The following is a 12,548-nucleotide window of genomic DNA, read 5'->3' on the forward strand; positions in this document are numbered from 1 at the left end:
ATTTACCTTTCCATGGAAGATGATTAATTAATTACAAGATGCTTTCTGCTGGCTTCTGAAGGCTTCTCTGCTGAACTGATGTGCTGCACTTCACTTTTCAGTCCTTCCAGGAGGCACCATCGCTGCCACCACTAAATCACTTTATACTGGTGGGATGGGCAGAGCTCCCTCCTCACCATTACCTGCACAAACACACCTGGTGACAACCCCAAACCACAACTCACCGGCCTCAGGAGCAGAGCCCTACCAAGCACAGGCAGTAAAAAGGTTCCTGCAAAGCCAGAGGCACTGACAGCACCGCCTTGCAGGGAGAAATGAAGCAGCACAACTGTTCCTCATGATCACAACTGGTGTAGCTCAGCCTCCTGATCTTGCCCAATCTGCATTAATAAATTCTAAGTCCTACCGAGTGTCAGCTGTGGTCAAACATCACATGCCCATGGTTTGGGAGCATCAGTTTCAGACCACAGAGTCTCCAGAGCCCTTTATCCTCAGAAAAGGTGGATTCTGTTCTCCTACCAGCCACACGAAAGCACTAAAGGGATACAAGTGAGCAACTAAAAACCAACAAATCACAAGGAAATAAATTCAGAATCCTGAAGAACTCTAATCGGAGGAACAGGCTTCAGGACGTGCCAGGAAATTAATCAACATGCAAGAGAAATGCAGCAGTTAACTGGAAAATACAAGCAGCTTGGAAAGGCACTGAGACCATTTTTCCCTCTCTGATGTTTGTAGCATCTGGACCCTCCAAATGCCCCGGGGTTACATTCCCAAAGGAGCACAAGGTCCTGGCTGCACTGTAAGCAACCAGACCCAAGGGAAAGGGAGGAAAAACAAACAGCAAAATGCTTCCAGAAGCTGCCTGGGCTCTGGACCCTGCTGTAGCTATAATGAGCTTTTCATTTGCCAAGAGCCTTCTCCCTCCTTCCCTAGAAGTCATTAAGCCTTTCCTAAAAGTCTTTATTCCCTTATATGAAATGGGAAATGTTACAATCCATTGTTCTGATCAACTGCAAGGAAAAAAAAATTAGAAAAAACTCAAACCCTACGCTATATATGCATACTTAAAAGATTTTTAGGAACCTCACACCAGTCTACGTAAAACAGGAAGAATCACATTTAATATCACACAAAGGTGGCAACCTGCTCCTCGCACACATCACCTTCCCAAACCAGCTTTCAAAAGAGTCCATTTAGTGTCAAGCTTCAGAGTCCCCTCTGAGAGCAGTAAAACCAATAAGATTTTTTTTTTTTTTTAAGGAGAAGGAAGAAAAAAAAAAAAAAGAAAAAGCCTCTGGGCAGGTTCAGCACCTGTGTATGCCAAAGGCACTTCGTGTTTTATTCATGAGAATGCCATCACCCTGTGAGGGTTTCTGAGTGACTCAGCCAGACGGGGTCTCTACAACCAGCTTTGAGGAGAATCTTTTTAGGGGAAAAAAAAAATTTAATTCAGCTGTTTTATTATTTTCCAGTCATTTCTAGCCAGGAATATTTCAAGCAGAGAACTCTATGTCAGCTTCCACCTTGCCCCTTCCCATATAACTGTAGCAATTAGCACAGAAAAATTAGTCAATTATGCAGTATTTCACCTTAAATAAAGCAGCTCAAGAAATAAAACACCATTTAATTGGTAGCTGACAGCCAGGGAAGAAACACAGTGGCTCAGCACCGTGCTTAAAGAGCATCTGAAATCCATTCCTAGCCCTTGATGGAAGCCTGTCCTTGTCAATGAAATCCACAATCCATAATAATGCTCAGCACTGTGCTTTCATCCTCTGTTTTATCAGAGCTCATCTGCTGATCAATGAGGAGTCCCACAGAATAACACTCTGAATTTCAATGTCAACACAGCAGTACTATGGTAATGATTGAAAATATTTACATATTGCCTCATTGATCGTGGGGTGTTCTCTTCCAACCATCTGGCTACTGGGCACTCATCTTTTTTATTATTTTATTTTATTTTTTAGGCCTTTACAACTATTTCAAGCAGGTTATCTTGACAGTTAACTTCCAGCATTCCACCTGAATCAGGTTTTCCTGTTATTTTTAACCCAGAACATCAGCAACACCGTTAATCAATTTCATCCCATCTCAGAGAACAGGAAAATCATTTCCTAAGCAAGGACAACCCCCCAAAACCCCAGCAAACACCTGCTCCGTGATGTGCCAATTCAGCTACAAGGTCTCGTTTTTAATGTGACTCAGGGGTGTCACCATCTCAACAACAGATGAGTCAAATGGAAATATGTCCCTGACTCTGCTCCCGCTGCCAGCCTCGAAGGAAGAAAGGCTGCCAGGGTTGTTTTTCCCACCTCCACATGGAATATCCCTTGATCCCTGCAGTGCAGAGCCCTGGGCACGCAGCACAGGCCTGGGGCGATGCTCCCTGAGGAGCTGCTCAGGTTTTCTGAGCCCAGTGGTTCAGACCAGGGGCTGTCCCAGGCTGCAGAAATAAAAACCAGCACCAGCCAATGTCCCCTTCCCCTCTCCCACCTGAGCCTGTGCACCCTGAGAGCCCCAGTCCATCCCATCCCACTGTCTCCCATGGGGATGGATTTGCTGCACCCTCCTCCCCTCTGCTGGTCCAGAGACCCACCTGGAGTCAGAAACTGTGGGGAGAAACTGGGATTCAGCCTCAAAAAAACCAAACAAAAGCAAAAAGCACCTCCCTGCAAGGTGCTCTGAGCACCAAGGTGCTGCACTCCCCAGCACAGCACAACCAGTTTCCACTCAACTCTCATCTCACTGAGCCCAGGTTTCCCTGTAAAAATGAATTTTCAAAAAGCTTGGAAAAGCTTATCCATGTGCATTCTCCTAGGAAGCTTATGAGCAAGTTAAAATAAAATATGCAGGAAAGACTAACATCTACAAGATCTACAAGGCTGCTGCAAGAAACCTCAGCAGGGAACTTGCTGAGAATATTAAAAAGGTGGTTCTCAAACAGTTGTCAAACTGATTTCAAGGAGGTTTTTAGTGGCTCCAAATCTGTTTATAATCAGAAGCTGACACTCACGGCTGCTGCTACCATAAACTTGATTTGGGAAAAATGGGAGGTCTGAAAGCCAAATTATACTGAGTCTTTAAACCAGGAATTAAAATCCTCACTCTACCTGGTTTAGCCAATGATTTTGGTAACAACATTCAAAACACAGCATCACCTCTTTTTTTTTTTCTTTTTTTTTTAGTTCTACTTTGATAACAAGGAATACAACATAAGTTCTATCAGCAAAAATGACATTTAGACAACAAAAGACAGAGCAGGGAGGGGGAAAGTACTCTGACATATCTGCCTTTGATAATACAGATGCTCCATTAGACGTGAAATAAATCTCCCCTTTATGTCAAACTCCTCTTGCTGCTGGGGCACCTGTACAAAGGAACAGGCAGGACAGAAAGCTCTTTCCATCCTCTCTGCCCAGATGTTTGGCAGACATGATGCAGAAGATTCGACCTAAAGATACCCAAGGCAAATCAAACCATCTGTCCCTGTTCTGAACAAAAGGATAAATGAAAATTGGGAAGCCAGGGCAACACACAGAAGTTTCATCCTTCAAGTAGGCTTGTCCAAATACGCTTTTCTTTCCTCACAGTGGCAGTGTGCTAGATGAAGGTGCCCTTCTGCAAAACTTATTTATAAGTATTAAATGTAAGCAAAAGAGAGCAATTTTAAAACAATTTTAAAGTTGTTCTAGTCTCAATAGAAACAGTTGTGCCCAGGCTAACCACATTTCTGAGGATATTTGATGGAAGATGTTTACTGTTTGTTGAAGTTAACACAAGAAACAATGTTTTACAAGCCAGAGACAGGTTAGACAAACAAACAGTCCCATGAGTCTGGATAAATTATCCTTAAAAAAAAGAGAGGTAGAACAAAACAGGCTAGGTGTTCTCCATCAGTTCACTTTGGTGGATCAGAAGCCTAAAAGCCCCATGTCAAGCCTGCTCAAGAAATTAACGGGGAAACGAGGAAAGCAAAACAAAACCAGAGACAGAAATCTCAGGAATTTTAGTGTCTCTTCTGCTGAATTGTGCCTCCAGCATTTCCTATGTCTGCTCCTGGTTTACCCTTCCTTAAGACAGAAGTGATCCTCCACTTTTGCTTGTGAAGAGCACAGAGAATGTTACTGAGGAGATGGGATGGCAGAAAAAATCAAGCGAGAGGCCTTCCTCCCCCTCCTGCTCTTTTCCACCAAATATCTCCAATTATTTACATCCTCGTGTCCCAGACTCCCCCTCCAGTTTCACAGCTTGCAGTTTACTCTGCGTTCTGGTGGAGACAACACATGTCTAGCTTCAGCCTGTTTAGGCTGTTCTGAACGTGAGGCCGGGTCACAGAGCCCACAGAGGGAAGGACCTCCAGATGCAGAGATGGGCTAGAAAATAAGAGGCAGAAAGACGAGGCTCCATCTCGCCACCACCCTGGAGAAATCAACCTGCTCTGTGGAGGAGACAACTTCAACAGCTTGGCAACGCCTACAGCTGGTGCTCAACCCCAGATCCAGTGAAAAGATGTAAATATTTAGATTTCAATTTAATCTCATATGATAAATATAAAATCTCTATTTCCTTCTTTTAAAAAAAAAAAAAAAAAAAGGCAACATTAAAATAGGTAAGCCACCCACATAGAGAAAGTGATTCTACCATGTTTGTACCTTTAGAAGGTTATTTCAGTTATGGTATTGATCTTGAAACAAATTACAAGTGAAATTATTCCCAATGAATTGTCCTCTGATGTATACAAAACATAATTACACCCCGTTTATATACAAATGCATATTTGAAATTGTTTTGCTCTTCCTTCCAAACATGTAGTAGCTGATGGCAGCCCATTATTTTTTTTACATCTTCAGAAGTGCCCACAGCCCTCCAGGTTGTTTTATGGACAACTCTGACTCCAACCCAAATCATCTGAAAAGAGACACAAAATGATCCAAACCCAACTCCTTATGAACACCTGTACAAAACACAGCTGAAGCTAAACTGCTGGCTGTACCAGAAAAACCTGAAATCCTCCCATAACCTTCTAAAATACATAATGGAATTGAGGCCCCTCTACACATCCAGAGTTAAGTCATGTAAATACCAAACTTCTTTGGAGCCCGAGATAAGGCGGCCTCGCCCCTGCAGTGCCCAGATACCTCAGCATGCTGATGTGATTACACACTCCCACCCTCCAAATTGGTTATCACACCATTAAAATGCCTTCCCAGGTCACTGCTCTGAGGGTTAAGCCTGAATTAGTATCCCGAAGCTCCCTGATCGTTATGTAAGTGCCAGCAATCCAAACAAATCAGAGTTAGCTCCCCTGGCCACTACAGGAATCCCTGTCCAATGGTGAATTACAAATTGTTCAGCAGTTCATTCACTATTTTCTTCACCAAGTCCTCACCAACTGCATTACCAGCTCACAGCAAACCACCTCTGTTCCACTACTGGATTTACTGGATCTCAGTTCCTTCCCCCCACCATGATGAGACCACAGAAACCTGTGGAAAACCCCTGAGTAGAAATCCCAGTATCTGGTCTACAACTGGAGACTGAAAAGTTTAAAGAAAGCCATGAGGGGAAATCACTTTTCCTCATCACATCAAGGGACTCCCTCCAATTCACCTAATCCCACCTGTTTTCCTGCCAAGGAGAGTTTTAGGGTTTGTGCCCACACCTCAGCACTCACCAGTCTCAGCTGTCCAAACACACAAAGCCAGGACCGCAAAAGCTGTGCAGAGTCCTCGCTATCCAAGGTACTCAGTACTCAGGCTTGGGTTATTTTTGCAGGAAAACAACTTGAGGTCCACAGGGGTGCAGACTTCTGGATGTTGTAGGTCTTCAAATCTGTCTGAGGCTGTTTAAATCCAGGAAAAAAAAAATCTAATTTGGAGTTCTCTACCTAGGTCAGGAGAAGCCAAAATCAGCCCGTGCTGCCGTTGGGAGTCCAAGACTCTGCTGTGGGTGCCCCTCTCCTATCAGCACTCCTTCCTCAGCCAGGTGTGTGCTTTGTCCCTGCCCTCAGTGGCACCCTGGGCACACTCAGGGCGCTGGCATGTGCGTCCCTGCCCGGCGCCAGGTCTGAGGCTGCCGGGACAATGATCCCGGGACAATAATCCTGGGACAATGACCCCGGGACTGCCAGGCCCCCGCCCTGCACTGACCCAGCCACCAAACCCAGGGTGCTGCTCATCCTCTCACCACCCCCGGCACAGGGACAGCCAGAGGGAGAAGGGCACTGCTTTCCCTCCTGGATGGCCTCTCCCTGCAAAGCCAGCACCTCCTCAGGTGCGCTCCCCAGGGCGGGTTTTAGCCCTCTGCCAACTGGACTTCTTGCCCTGCACCCAGATTTGCCCAAGAACTCCACTTGCCTGAGCAACCTCTTGTTTCTTCTCTCCTCTGAAGCCTGACCCTGTGTCACACGCTCAGGAAGAGCTGCAGGAAGGGGAAGCAGCTGTCTCCAGATCCTGCCATCCCTCCGGAGGTCCCCTGCACCTCTCCCTCCCTCCTTCAAAATGAAAGATACCTTTTCCCAACTGGTTTCTAAATACTCCAGTGGGATTTACTGAAGCTTTTTGCCGTGAGCATCTAAGAAATATTAGCTCAGTTAAAAGGAAAAATTGAAACCACTATCCAGTCACACCAGCAAACCCTCTTTCCTATGGAAAATGCACGAGCCTGACTTCAGGAGCTCGGTCTATTGACTTGGCATCATGCTGATTAGAATTCTCTGTAGTGACAGGATCTGGGCCAGCACCAGGCTAGATTGTTTTCTTCTTACACTAAGAACATCCAAATATCATTCGTTACTTTGTTAATTTAAATTTTCCTAGGACTCTTGGCATGGACACCACAATTAGAGAAGCCACATTCCCTTTCAGTTTGTGGGTGAGCTCAGACAGACTCTGCCCCAGTACAATCTTGTGGCACTTGGATTTCCTCCAACACCCAGGAAATAAAGTTATAAATAAAAAGTGGTTTATTTACTCCCTCCTCTCTCCCCCATTAATTATTCCATTTCCATTCACACTGAAAACTACAGAACATTTTTGTTTATAAGATGCTTTTGGGCTCAAAATTAAATTTAGGCATATTTTACCAATTTGGGGAGATAAACAGAAATATTAATTGCATCACACCCTACGTCAGCCAGTTTTAAAATTAAATGAGAAGGCATCTTCACCATTTAGAGAAATCGGCTGTTAAGAAAACCATGGGTTGCTTTTTCCTTCTAAGAAAATAGAAATAAAGCAAAGCAACACATCGATGCCTGTTTCTGGCCTCTCCTCTTATTTGAGTCTCTAACAAGAGGAAGCCTAAAAGAAAAACACCTTAAAAGAAGAAATGTTTCTCGAGGGATCCTGCTTGTCCTGGAACAGGACATTATGGTGAATATGCATGAAAGGCATGAGTCAAACTGTACTCAGGAGCAAGCATCAGCTTTCACTTGCCATTTTCCAAAGCCTTCCACTCAGGCTGCCAAGACAGCAACTGAATGACAAGAGTTTTATTTGAATGCAGAGGGGAGATAAATGCTCCTTAGGACTAACTGGGGGAACCTTCTTTAAATTAGCTCACTTGAAGGATGCGCTGCTTCTCTCTTTGGCCAGCTCACAGAAGCAGTAACAATTTGTGAATAAAAAGAGAGTAATTATTTAAATCCAAAACCTTTTAGCTCCATTGTCAGTTTTAAGTTTTGATAATTTCTATTAGGGGGAAGAAAAAAAAAATCAGGACAAGGTCTTTCCAAACTGGTTGCTGTCAAGTAAAATGAGAAGTTAGATAAAACTCCCACATGCCAGATGGTAAATCACAATAAATGCTCAGGCTGTTAGATGCACAACAAGCGACAAAGCATTGACACACACCATCAGCAGCAAGCCCAAAATAGAAAAGATATTTTAATAAGAAGTTGTCATTTGGGGAAAAGATCCTCATGAAGCTCATCAGAATCAAAAGTCATACACTGAGGGCTTCTTATTTTCTTCATCACCTCACATAAGCCTGAGAACAGCCAAGAATTTCAGGTGACTTACATTAGGCTCCGGGCTATAGTCACCAACAGCCTTGGAGTTCACTATTTAGGCACCACTTCTGACCCTTTCTGCCAAGTTCTAAAAAGAATTTTGCTAAAAGATACCAGGGAATTGTTTACTCAAACCATTATTGTTTCCCGAACACACACGCAAGAAAAAGTTTTATTAAGAAGATAAAGAGCTGCTACTGTACACGGTTTAGATGGCAACAAAAGCATCTAAGGGCCATAAAGGGAATAGTAAGGGAATTAAAAAGCATTTTTATGCATGAAGATGGCTAACATCTGTACGTTCATTAAAGTGGTATCAACTATGCTTTTAATTAAAAGTTAGTGACAGAAACTTAAATATGATTAATGAAGCCCAGCAGCCTACCAGAAGTCTGCTCCATCAAAAGCAGCACAAGCTGCGTTCCCAGCCCCGGCTGCTCATTTCTTCCCCTCTCAGAGATGCTGCCACAACCAGAACGCGCTGCAAGGACCACAAAGCAGAAATCCTGATACAAACCACAAGCCAAGACAAGGCTGCAACAATGCTTTCATGCCTGGCCATTCTTTATTCTGTATATCCCGAGGAGACGTTTCAATTACCGAGCAGCCTGCGGCCACAACAAGGAGCTGGTTACCTGTCACAATAACCAGGCACTCAGAGATCCATCGGAGGCACGAGGTCTGCCACAGGAAAAGAGGGAAAAGAGCTGCCCTACAAACAGCAGTCTCCTGCTCAACAGTGGGTGGGGGGAAAACCCCTCGCCCAGAAGCCAGTGCTGAACTCTGTAAGGCAGGCAGTCGTCTTGTGTTACCCGGAGCACAACGCAGTCATGACAAAAATAAACCCGGCGATAAAAATACAGCACGAGCAAAAAGATGTGGGCATGGAACAGGAATCGGTGCCATCGGGGGAGAAGGAGTCCTACAGCCACTGATATTCTCACATGCGCTCAAACATCCGCCTATTCAAGTCCTGATGTCCACAAAGACTGATCTATTGTCACTTTCCTGTTCAGAGCTGAGCACTCACAGATTCTGTCTTCAAAGACTGAAGACGCTTCCTGACATCAAATTTCCACTTAGCAGCTTCCAGACACACAGAGCACAAAGAAGATGGAAGCTCTCACTTTAGAGCAGGTACCAACACATGAAGAAACTTTTTTTTTTTTTTTTTTTTTTCCTTAAATACACAGTTTAAATAAACTTCACCTCAGTCGTGGCATTTAAAAGTGAAATGTGACAGGACTGGCTTGTGTAGCTGACTGAGCAGGGCGCTCCTCTGAGGGGCTCCCTGAATGACGCTCCCAGCCCCAGGCTGAGCACCTCAGTGCGCTCTGTGCTTCTGCTTCTTCTGTGGAGCAGGAGAGGCTGGGGAGGACGTGAAGGAAGGGATTTAATCCTCCCACAGCTGGGCAAAAAGCTGGAGCTGTTCACGCTGTAGCCACGGAGCAGCTTCACGCTCCAGATGGAGCCCGGGGTTGTTCGGGAACACAAGGCAGGACCCCTTCTGTCAAGGGGTGGGGAGGCCAGGAGAAAGGACTGCCGGGCCCAGCAAAAAGAATCCCCTCTTGCAGCCCATCATCCAGCTAAGGAATGGGCATTCCGCTCTTCCCAAAGGGAAGAATCTCTTCCTCCCACTTCCACAAGGAAAAGCACCGCCTGAGGAGCACGGCCAGCAGTGCCCTGACACAGGGGGGCCTCGAGCCCCGAAATGTCACGGGGCTGTCCCTCAGCTGTAATCAGCCAGCGGCATTGATTCTTTTTATTCTCTGAGGCTGCTGCGCTCTTCTCCCACAGGGATGGGAGGCACCCGCGGCAGCCCCTTCACGCCCTCCCCACGGCCAGGCCCCGTCCGAGGGGCTCCTAGGCCACCGCACGGCAAAACCTCCACCGGGGGCCCCTGCCAGAGCAGAATTCGGTGAAATTCAAGGCTCGGAGATGCGGTACCGGAGGAAGGGGGCCAGGACGGAGCTGTCCCGAGGGCTGGCCCCGGCCCATCGCCGCCCCGAGCGCTCCGGGTGCTCGGTCCGTCCGCCCGTGGCCGGTGCCCCGCGGGCACGGAGCGGTGCGTGCCGCCCGCGACCTGCGGGCACAGGGAGAGCCGGGCACCGGCCGCGCCTCACGCCGCGCCCCGGCAGCGCGGGGCTGCGGTCCCGCGTCCCCGGCGTGCGGTGCCGGGCGCTGCCATGGCCGCGGGGCCCTCCCGGTCACCGACCGCTCCATCGGGAAACTTTTACCGCCGCATCCCGGGGAAGGACGGACAGCCCGGCCCCGCTCAGGCCGCGGCACCCTCCAGGTGCCGGCCGGGATCCGCCGCGGCCCGCGGGGGCCGTTCCGCGGTCCCGGGAGGGGCCCCCGCGCTGCACCGGCCCCTCCGCGGGCCCGGCCAGCCCAGCTGGGCTCCCCTCGGTCCCGCCGCGGTTCCCGCCCCCGCCGAGGCGCAGCCGGGCCGGGCCGGGGGCCGCCAGGTGCTGGTGCCCGCCCCGCCGCCCCCCGCCCGCCCTCAGCGCCCCCCGCCACGCACCGGCTGCTCCCGGCGCGGCGGCCGCGGCTCCCGCTGCTGCTGCTGCCGATGCCGCCGCGGCTCGGCGGCTGCCGTTGCCTACGGGTCGCTGCCTGCCGGCATGCCCGCGCACCGCTGGCATAATCCCCGGCGCGGGCGGGCCGGGCGCGGGCAGCTCCTCGCCCGCCGGCGCTGCCGCGGCGCGGGGACGGCGGAGGCGGGGGGGAGGCGAGGCGGGCAGGCCGCCGCGGCTGCGGGGGAGGAGGGAGCGGGGAAGACGAAGAGCCCCGCGCCGGCACTGCCCCTGCCCTGCCGTGGCACGGCGGGCCGCGCGGATTTATCCGCCCGCCGAGCGAGCCGAGCCCCGCGCACCGGCAGCACCGGGAGCCGCCACTTCCTTCCCCGCGCCGCTCCGCGCGCCCTCAGCCGGGCGGGCGGGGCGGGGGCGCCGCCTAGCGGCCGCGCTGAGGGGCGCGGGCAGCGGGACCGCCCCGCCGTGAGGGGAAGAAAGAGCGGGGAAAGAACGGGGAAAGAAAGAAAGAACGGGTGGTGCGGGGATCCCCGGGCTCGTACCGCCTTCCTCCGCTCGCCGCCCCTTGCCGGGCTCGCTCGCTGCCGGTAGCGGTGGCCGCAGCGCGGGTAACGGGGCTTACCGAGCCCCAGCCCGCGCTGTGCCCTCAGCTGCCCTCAGGGCAGCGCTGGGGACTCCTCGATCTTTACTCTCGGCTAAGCTTACTGCGGAAAAATAAAAATCGCAAAAAGTTCAGCGATTGTTTTATGCCGAAACCTCAGGAAAAGACCCTGCGATGAAATTTAGCGTGGCCTTTTAAACCTTTGTTAATTTCCTGCGGTTGTTTCTCATTCAGGATGCATCATCCCAGCCCTTTTTCCCTTCTGCAAAGTACTCGCAGTTTGTTTTGTAACTGCTCCCTGAATTTCTACACTAAATTATCATCCACGTTTCAGCTTTGTGCAAGGCAGATTATGCCTAAACCTATCAAAGACAGAATTTTAAAATTTTGCTTTCTAGAGATGTAAACAGAAATTTTATTTCCCTAAGTTTAAATCTCAGAGCTGGAGGAGCTGAAATGTTTATTGTCATAGAGAAAAATATGCATGGGAGTGTCTTGCAAGGGCAAACTGAGGCAGACAAGAGCCTGGGGCTCCAGGCAGGACCTTGTAGATCTGGAAAAGCGATAAATGCCAACATAGCTGGGAGGTGTCAGGTGAGAGCACGAGAGGAAGATGACTAAAGTCCTCCACAGAGGAAGCAAAAACCTCTCTGGTTATCTGGAAATCCTTATGTGTCCTCAAAGAGAGAACGAGGCAATTTTCTCACGTTAAGGGGAAGTTGAAAGGGGATTATAAGCAAAAGGACAATGTCCAGCAAAGGGCAGGGCCAGCACACAGTGAACGCTCCCTGTGTCCCAGTTTTTGGCGCTTCAGGTCTGATTTTCAGGAGCACTGAGCATTCAGGCCTCCCACCGATTTAATCTGGAACTGCAGAGCCTCTGCCCCTCTGATGAATCAGGCCAAAGGCACCACACCGAACAGGTCACACAGATATTTGAGAAGGTTGGCCTAGAAGTTTACTAAAAGCAACACTTTTTTCCCCCTTCAATGTTATAATAGAACAGAAATAGCCTAAAGAGCTCCAACAGATGGAGGAGAACTTTTGATTAAAAAATAAATTCTGACTCACAATTCAGTTTTCTGGATGTAATAAAAAAGAGTCCATGAATATGAATAGTGCTGGAGAGAATGAAGTGGAGATGAAGGGAGGTTACAAGGAGAGGCAGTGAAAGAGCTGAGCTGATTTACCTACTTGCCTCTAATGTCTGTCAGGAAAATTCTTTGGTTTTGCTGTAGCACTGATGAAAGAAAACAAGACCATTACTGGACTCATGAATTTTTCCTGTGATGGATTCCTTGGAAAAATCCTGCTGGCTGACTGATATTTCTGAAGAATGCTTTAAAATTGCACCTGTTAATAACAAAATAGTGGGAAAACTGCAGCTGAATAGAGCT

General features: G+C 48.7%; 2 protein-coding genes across 13 annotated transcripts in view; one reads left to right on the forward strand and one right to left on the reverse strand.

Annotated features, from left to right (window-relative positions):
- The window catches only part of PITPNM2 (phosphatidylinositol transfer protein membrane associated 2), a 122,223-nt gene extending 111,522 nt beyond the window's left edge, over positions 1–10,701 (reverse strand). For 7 of the 12 annotated variants that reach the window (XM_021532744.4, XM_085593326.1, XM_085593325.1 and 4 more), the window contains exon 1: positions 10,542–10,680. The gene's annotated coding sequence lies outside the window, so the exon portion shown is untranslated. Of the gene's footprint in view, positions 1–6; positions 127–5,680; positions 5,818–8,652; positions 8,764–10,541 lie in introns of those variants that run through there. The other 5 variants (XM_021532743.4, XM_085593320.1, XM_085593318.1 and 2 more) reach the window with 5 other exon arrangements.
- A 25-nt stretch (positions 10,702–10,726) lies between these two features.
- The window catches only part of MTRFR (mitochondrial translation release factor in rescue), a 29,600-nt gene continuing 27,778 nt past the window's right edge, over positions 10,727–12,548 (forward strand). The window contains exon 1 of the mRNA XM_085593349.1: positions 10,727–10,737. The gene's annotated coding sequence lies outside the window, so the exon portion shown is untranslated. The remainder of the gene's footprint in view (positions 10,738–12,548) is intronic.

This window comes from Lonchura striata, chromosome 15 (assembly GCF_050655825.1).
Source record: "Lonchura striata isolate lonStrDom1 chromosome 15, ASM5065582v1, whole genome shotgun sequence".
Lineage (NCBI taxonomy): Eukaryota > Metazoa > Chordata > Aves > Passeriformes > Estrildidae > Lonchura > Lonchura striata.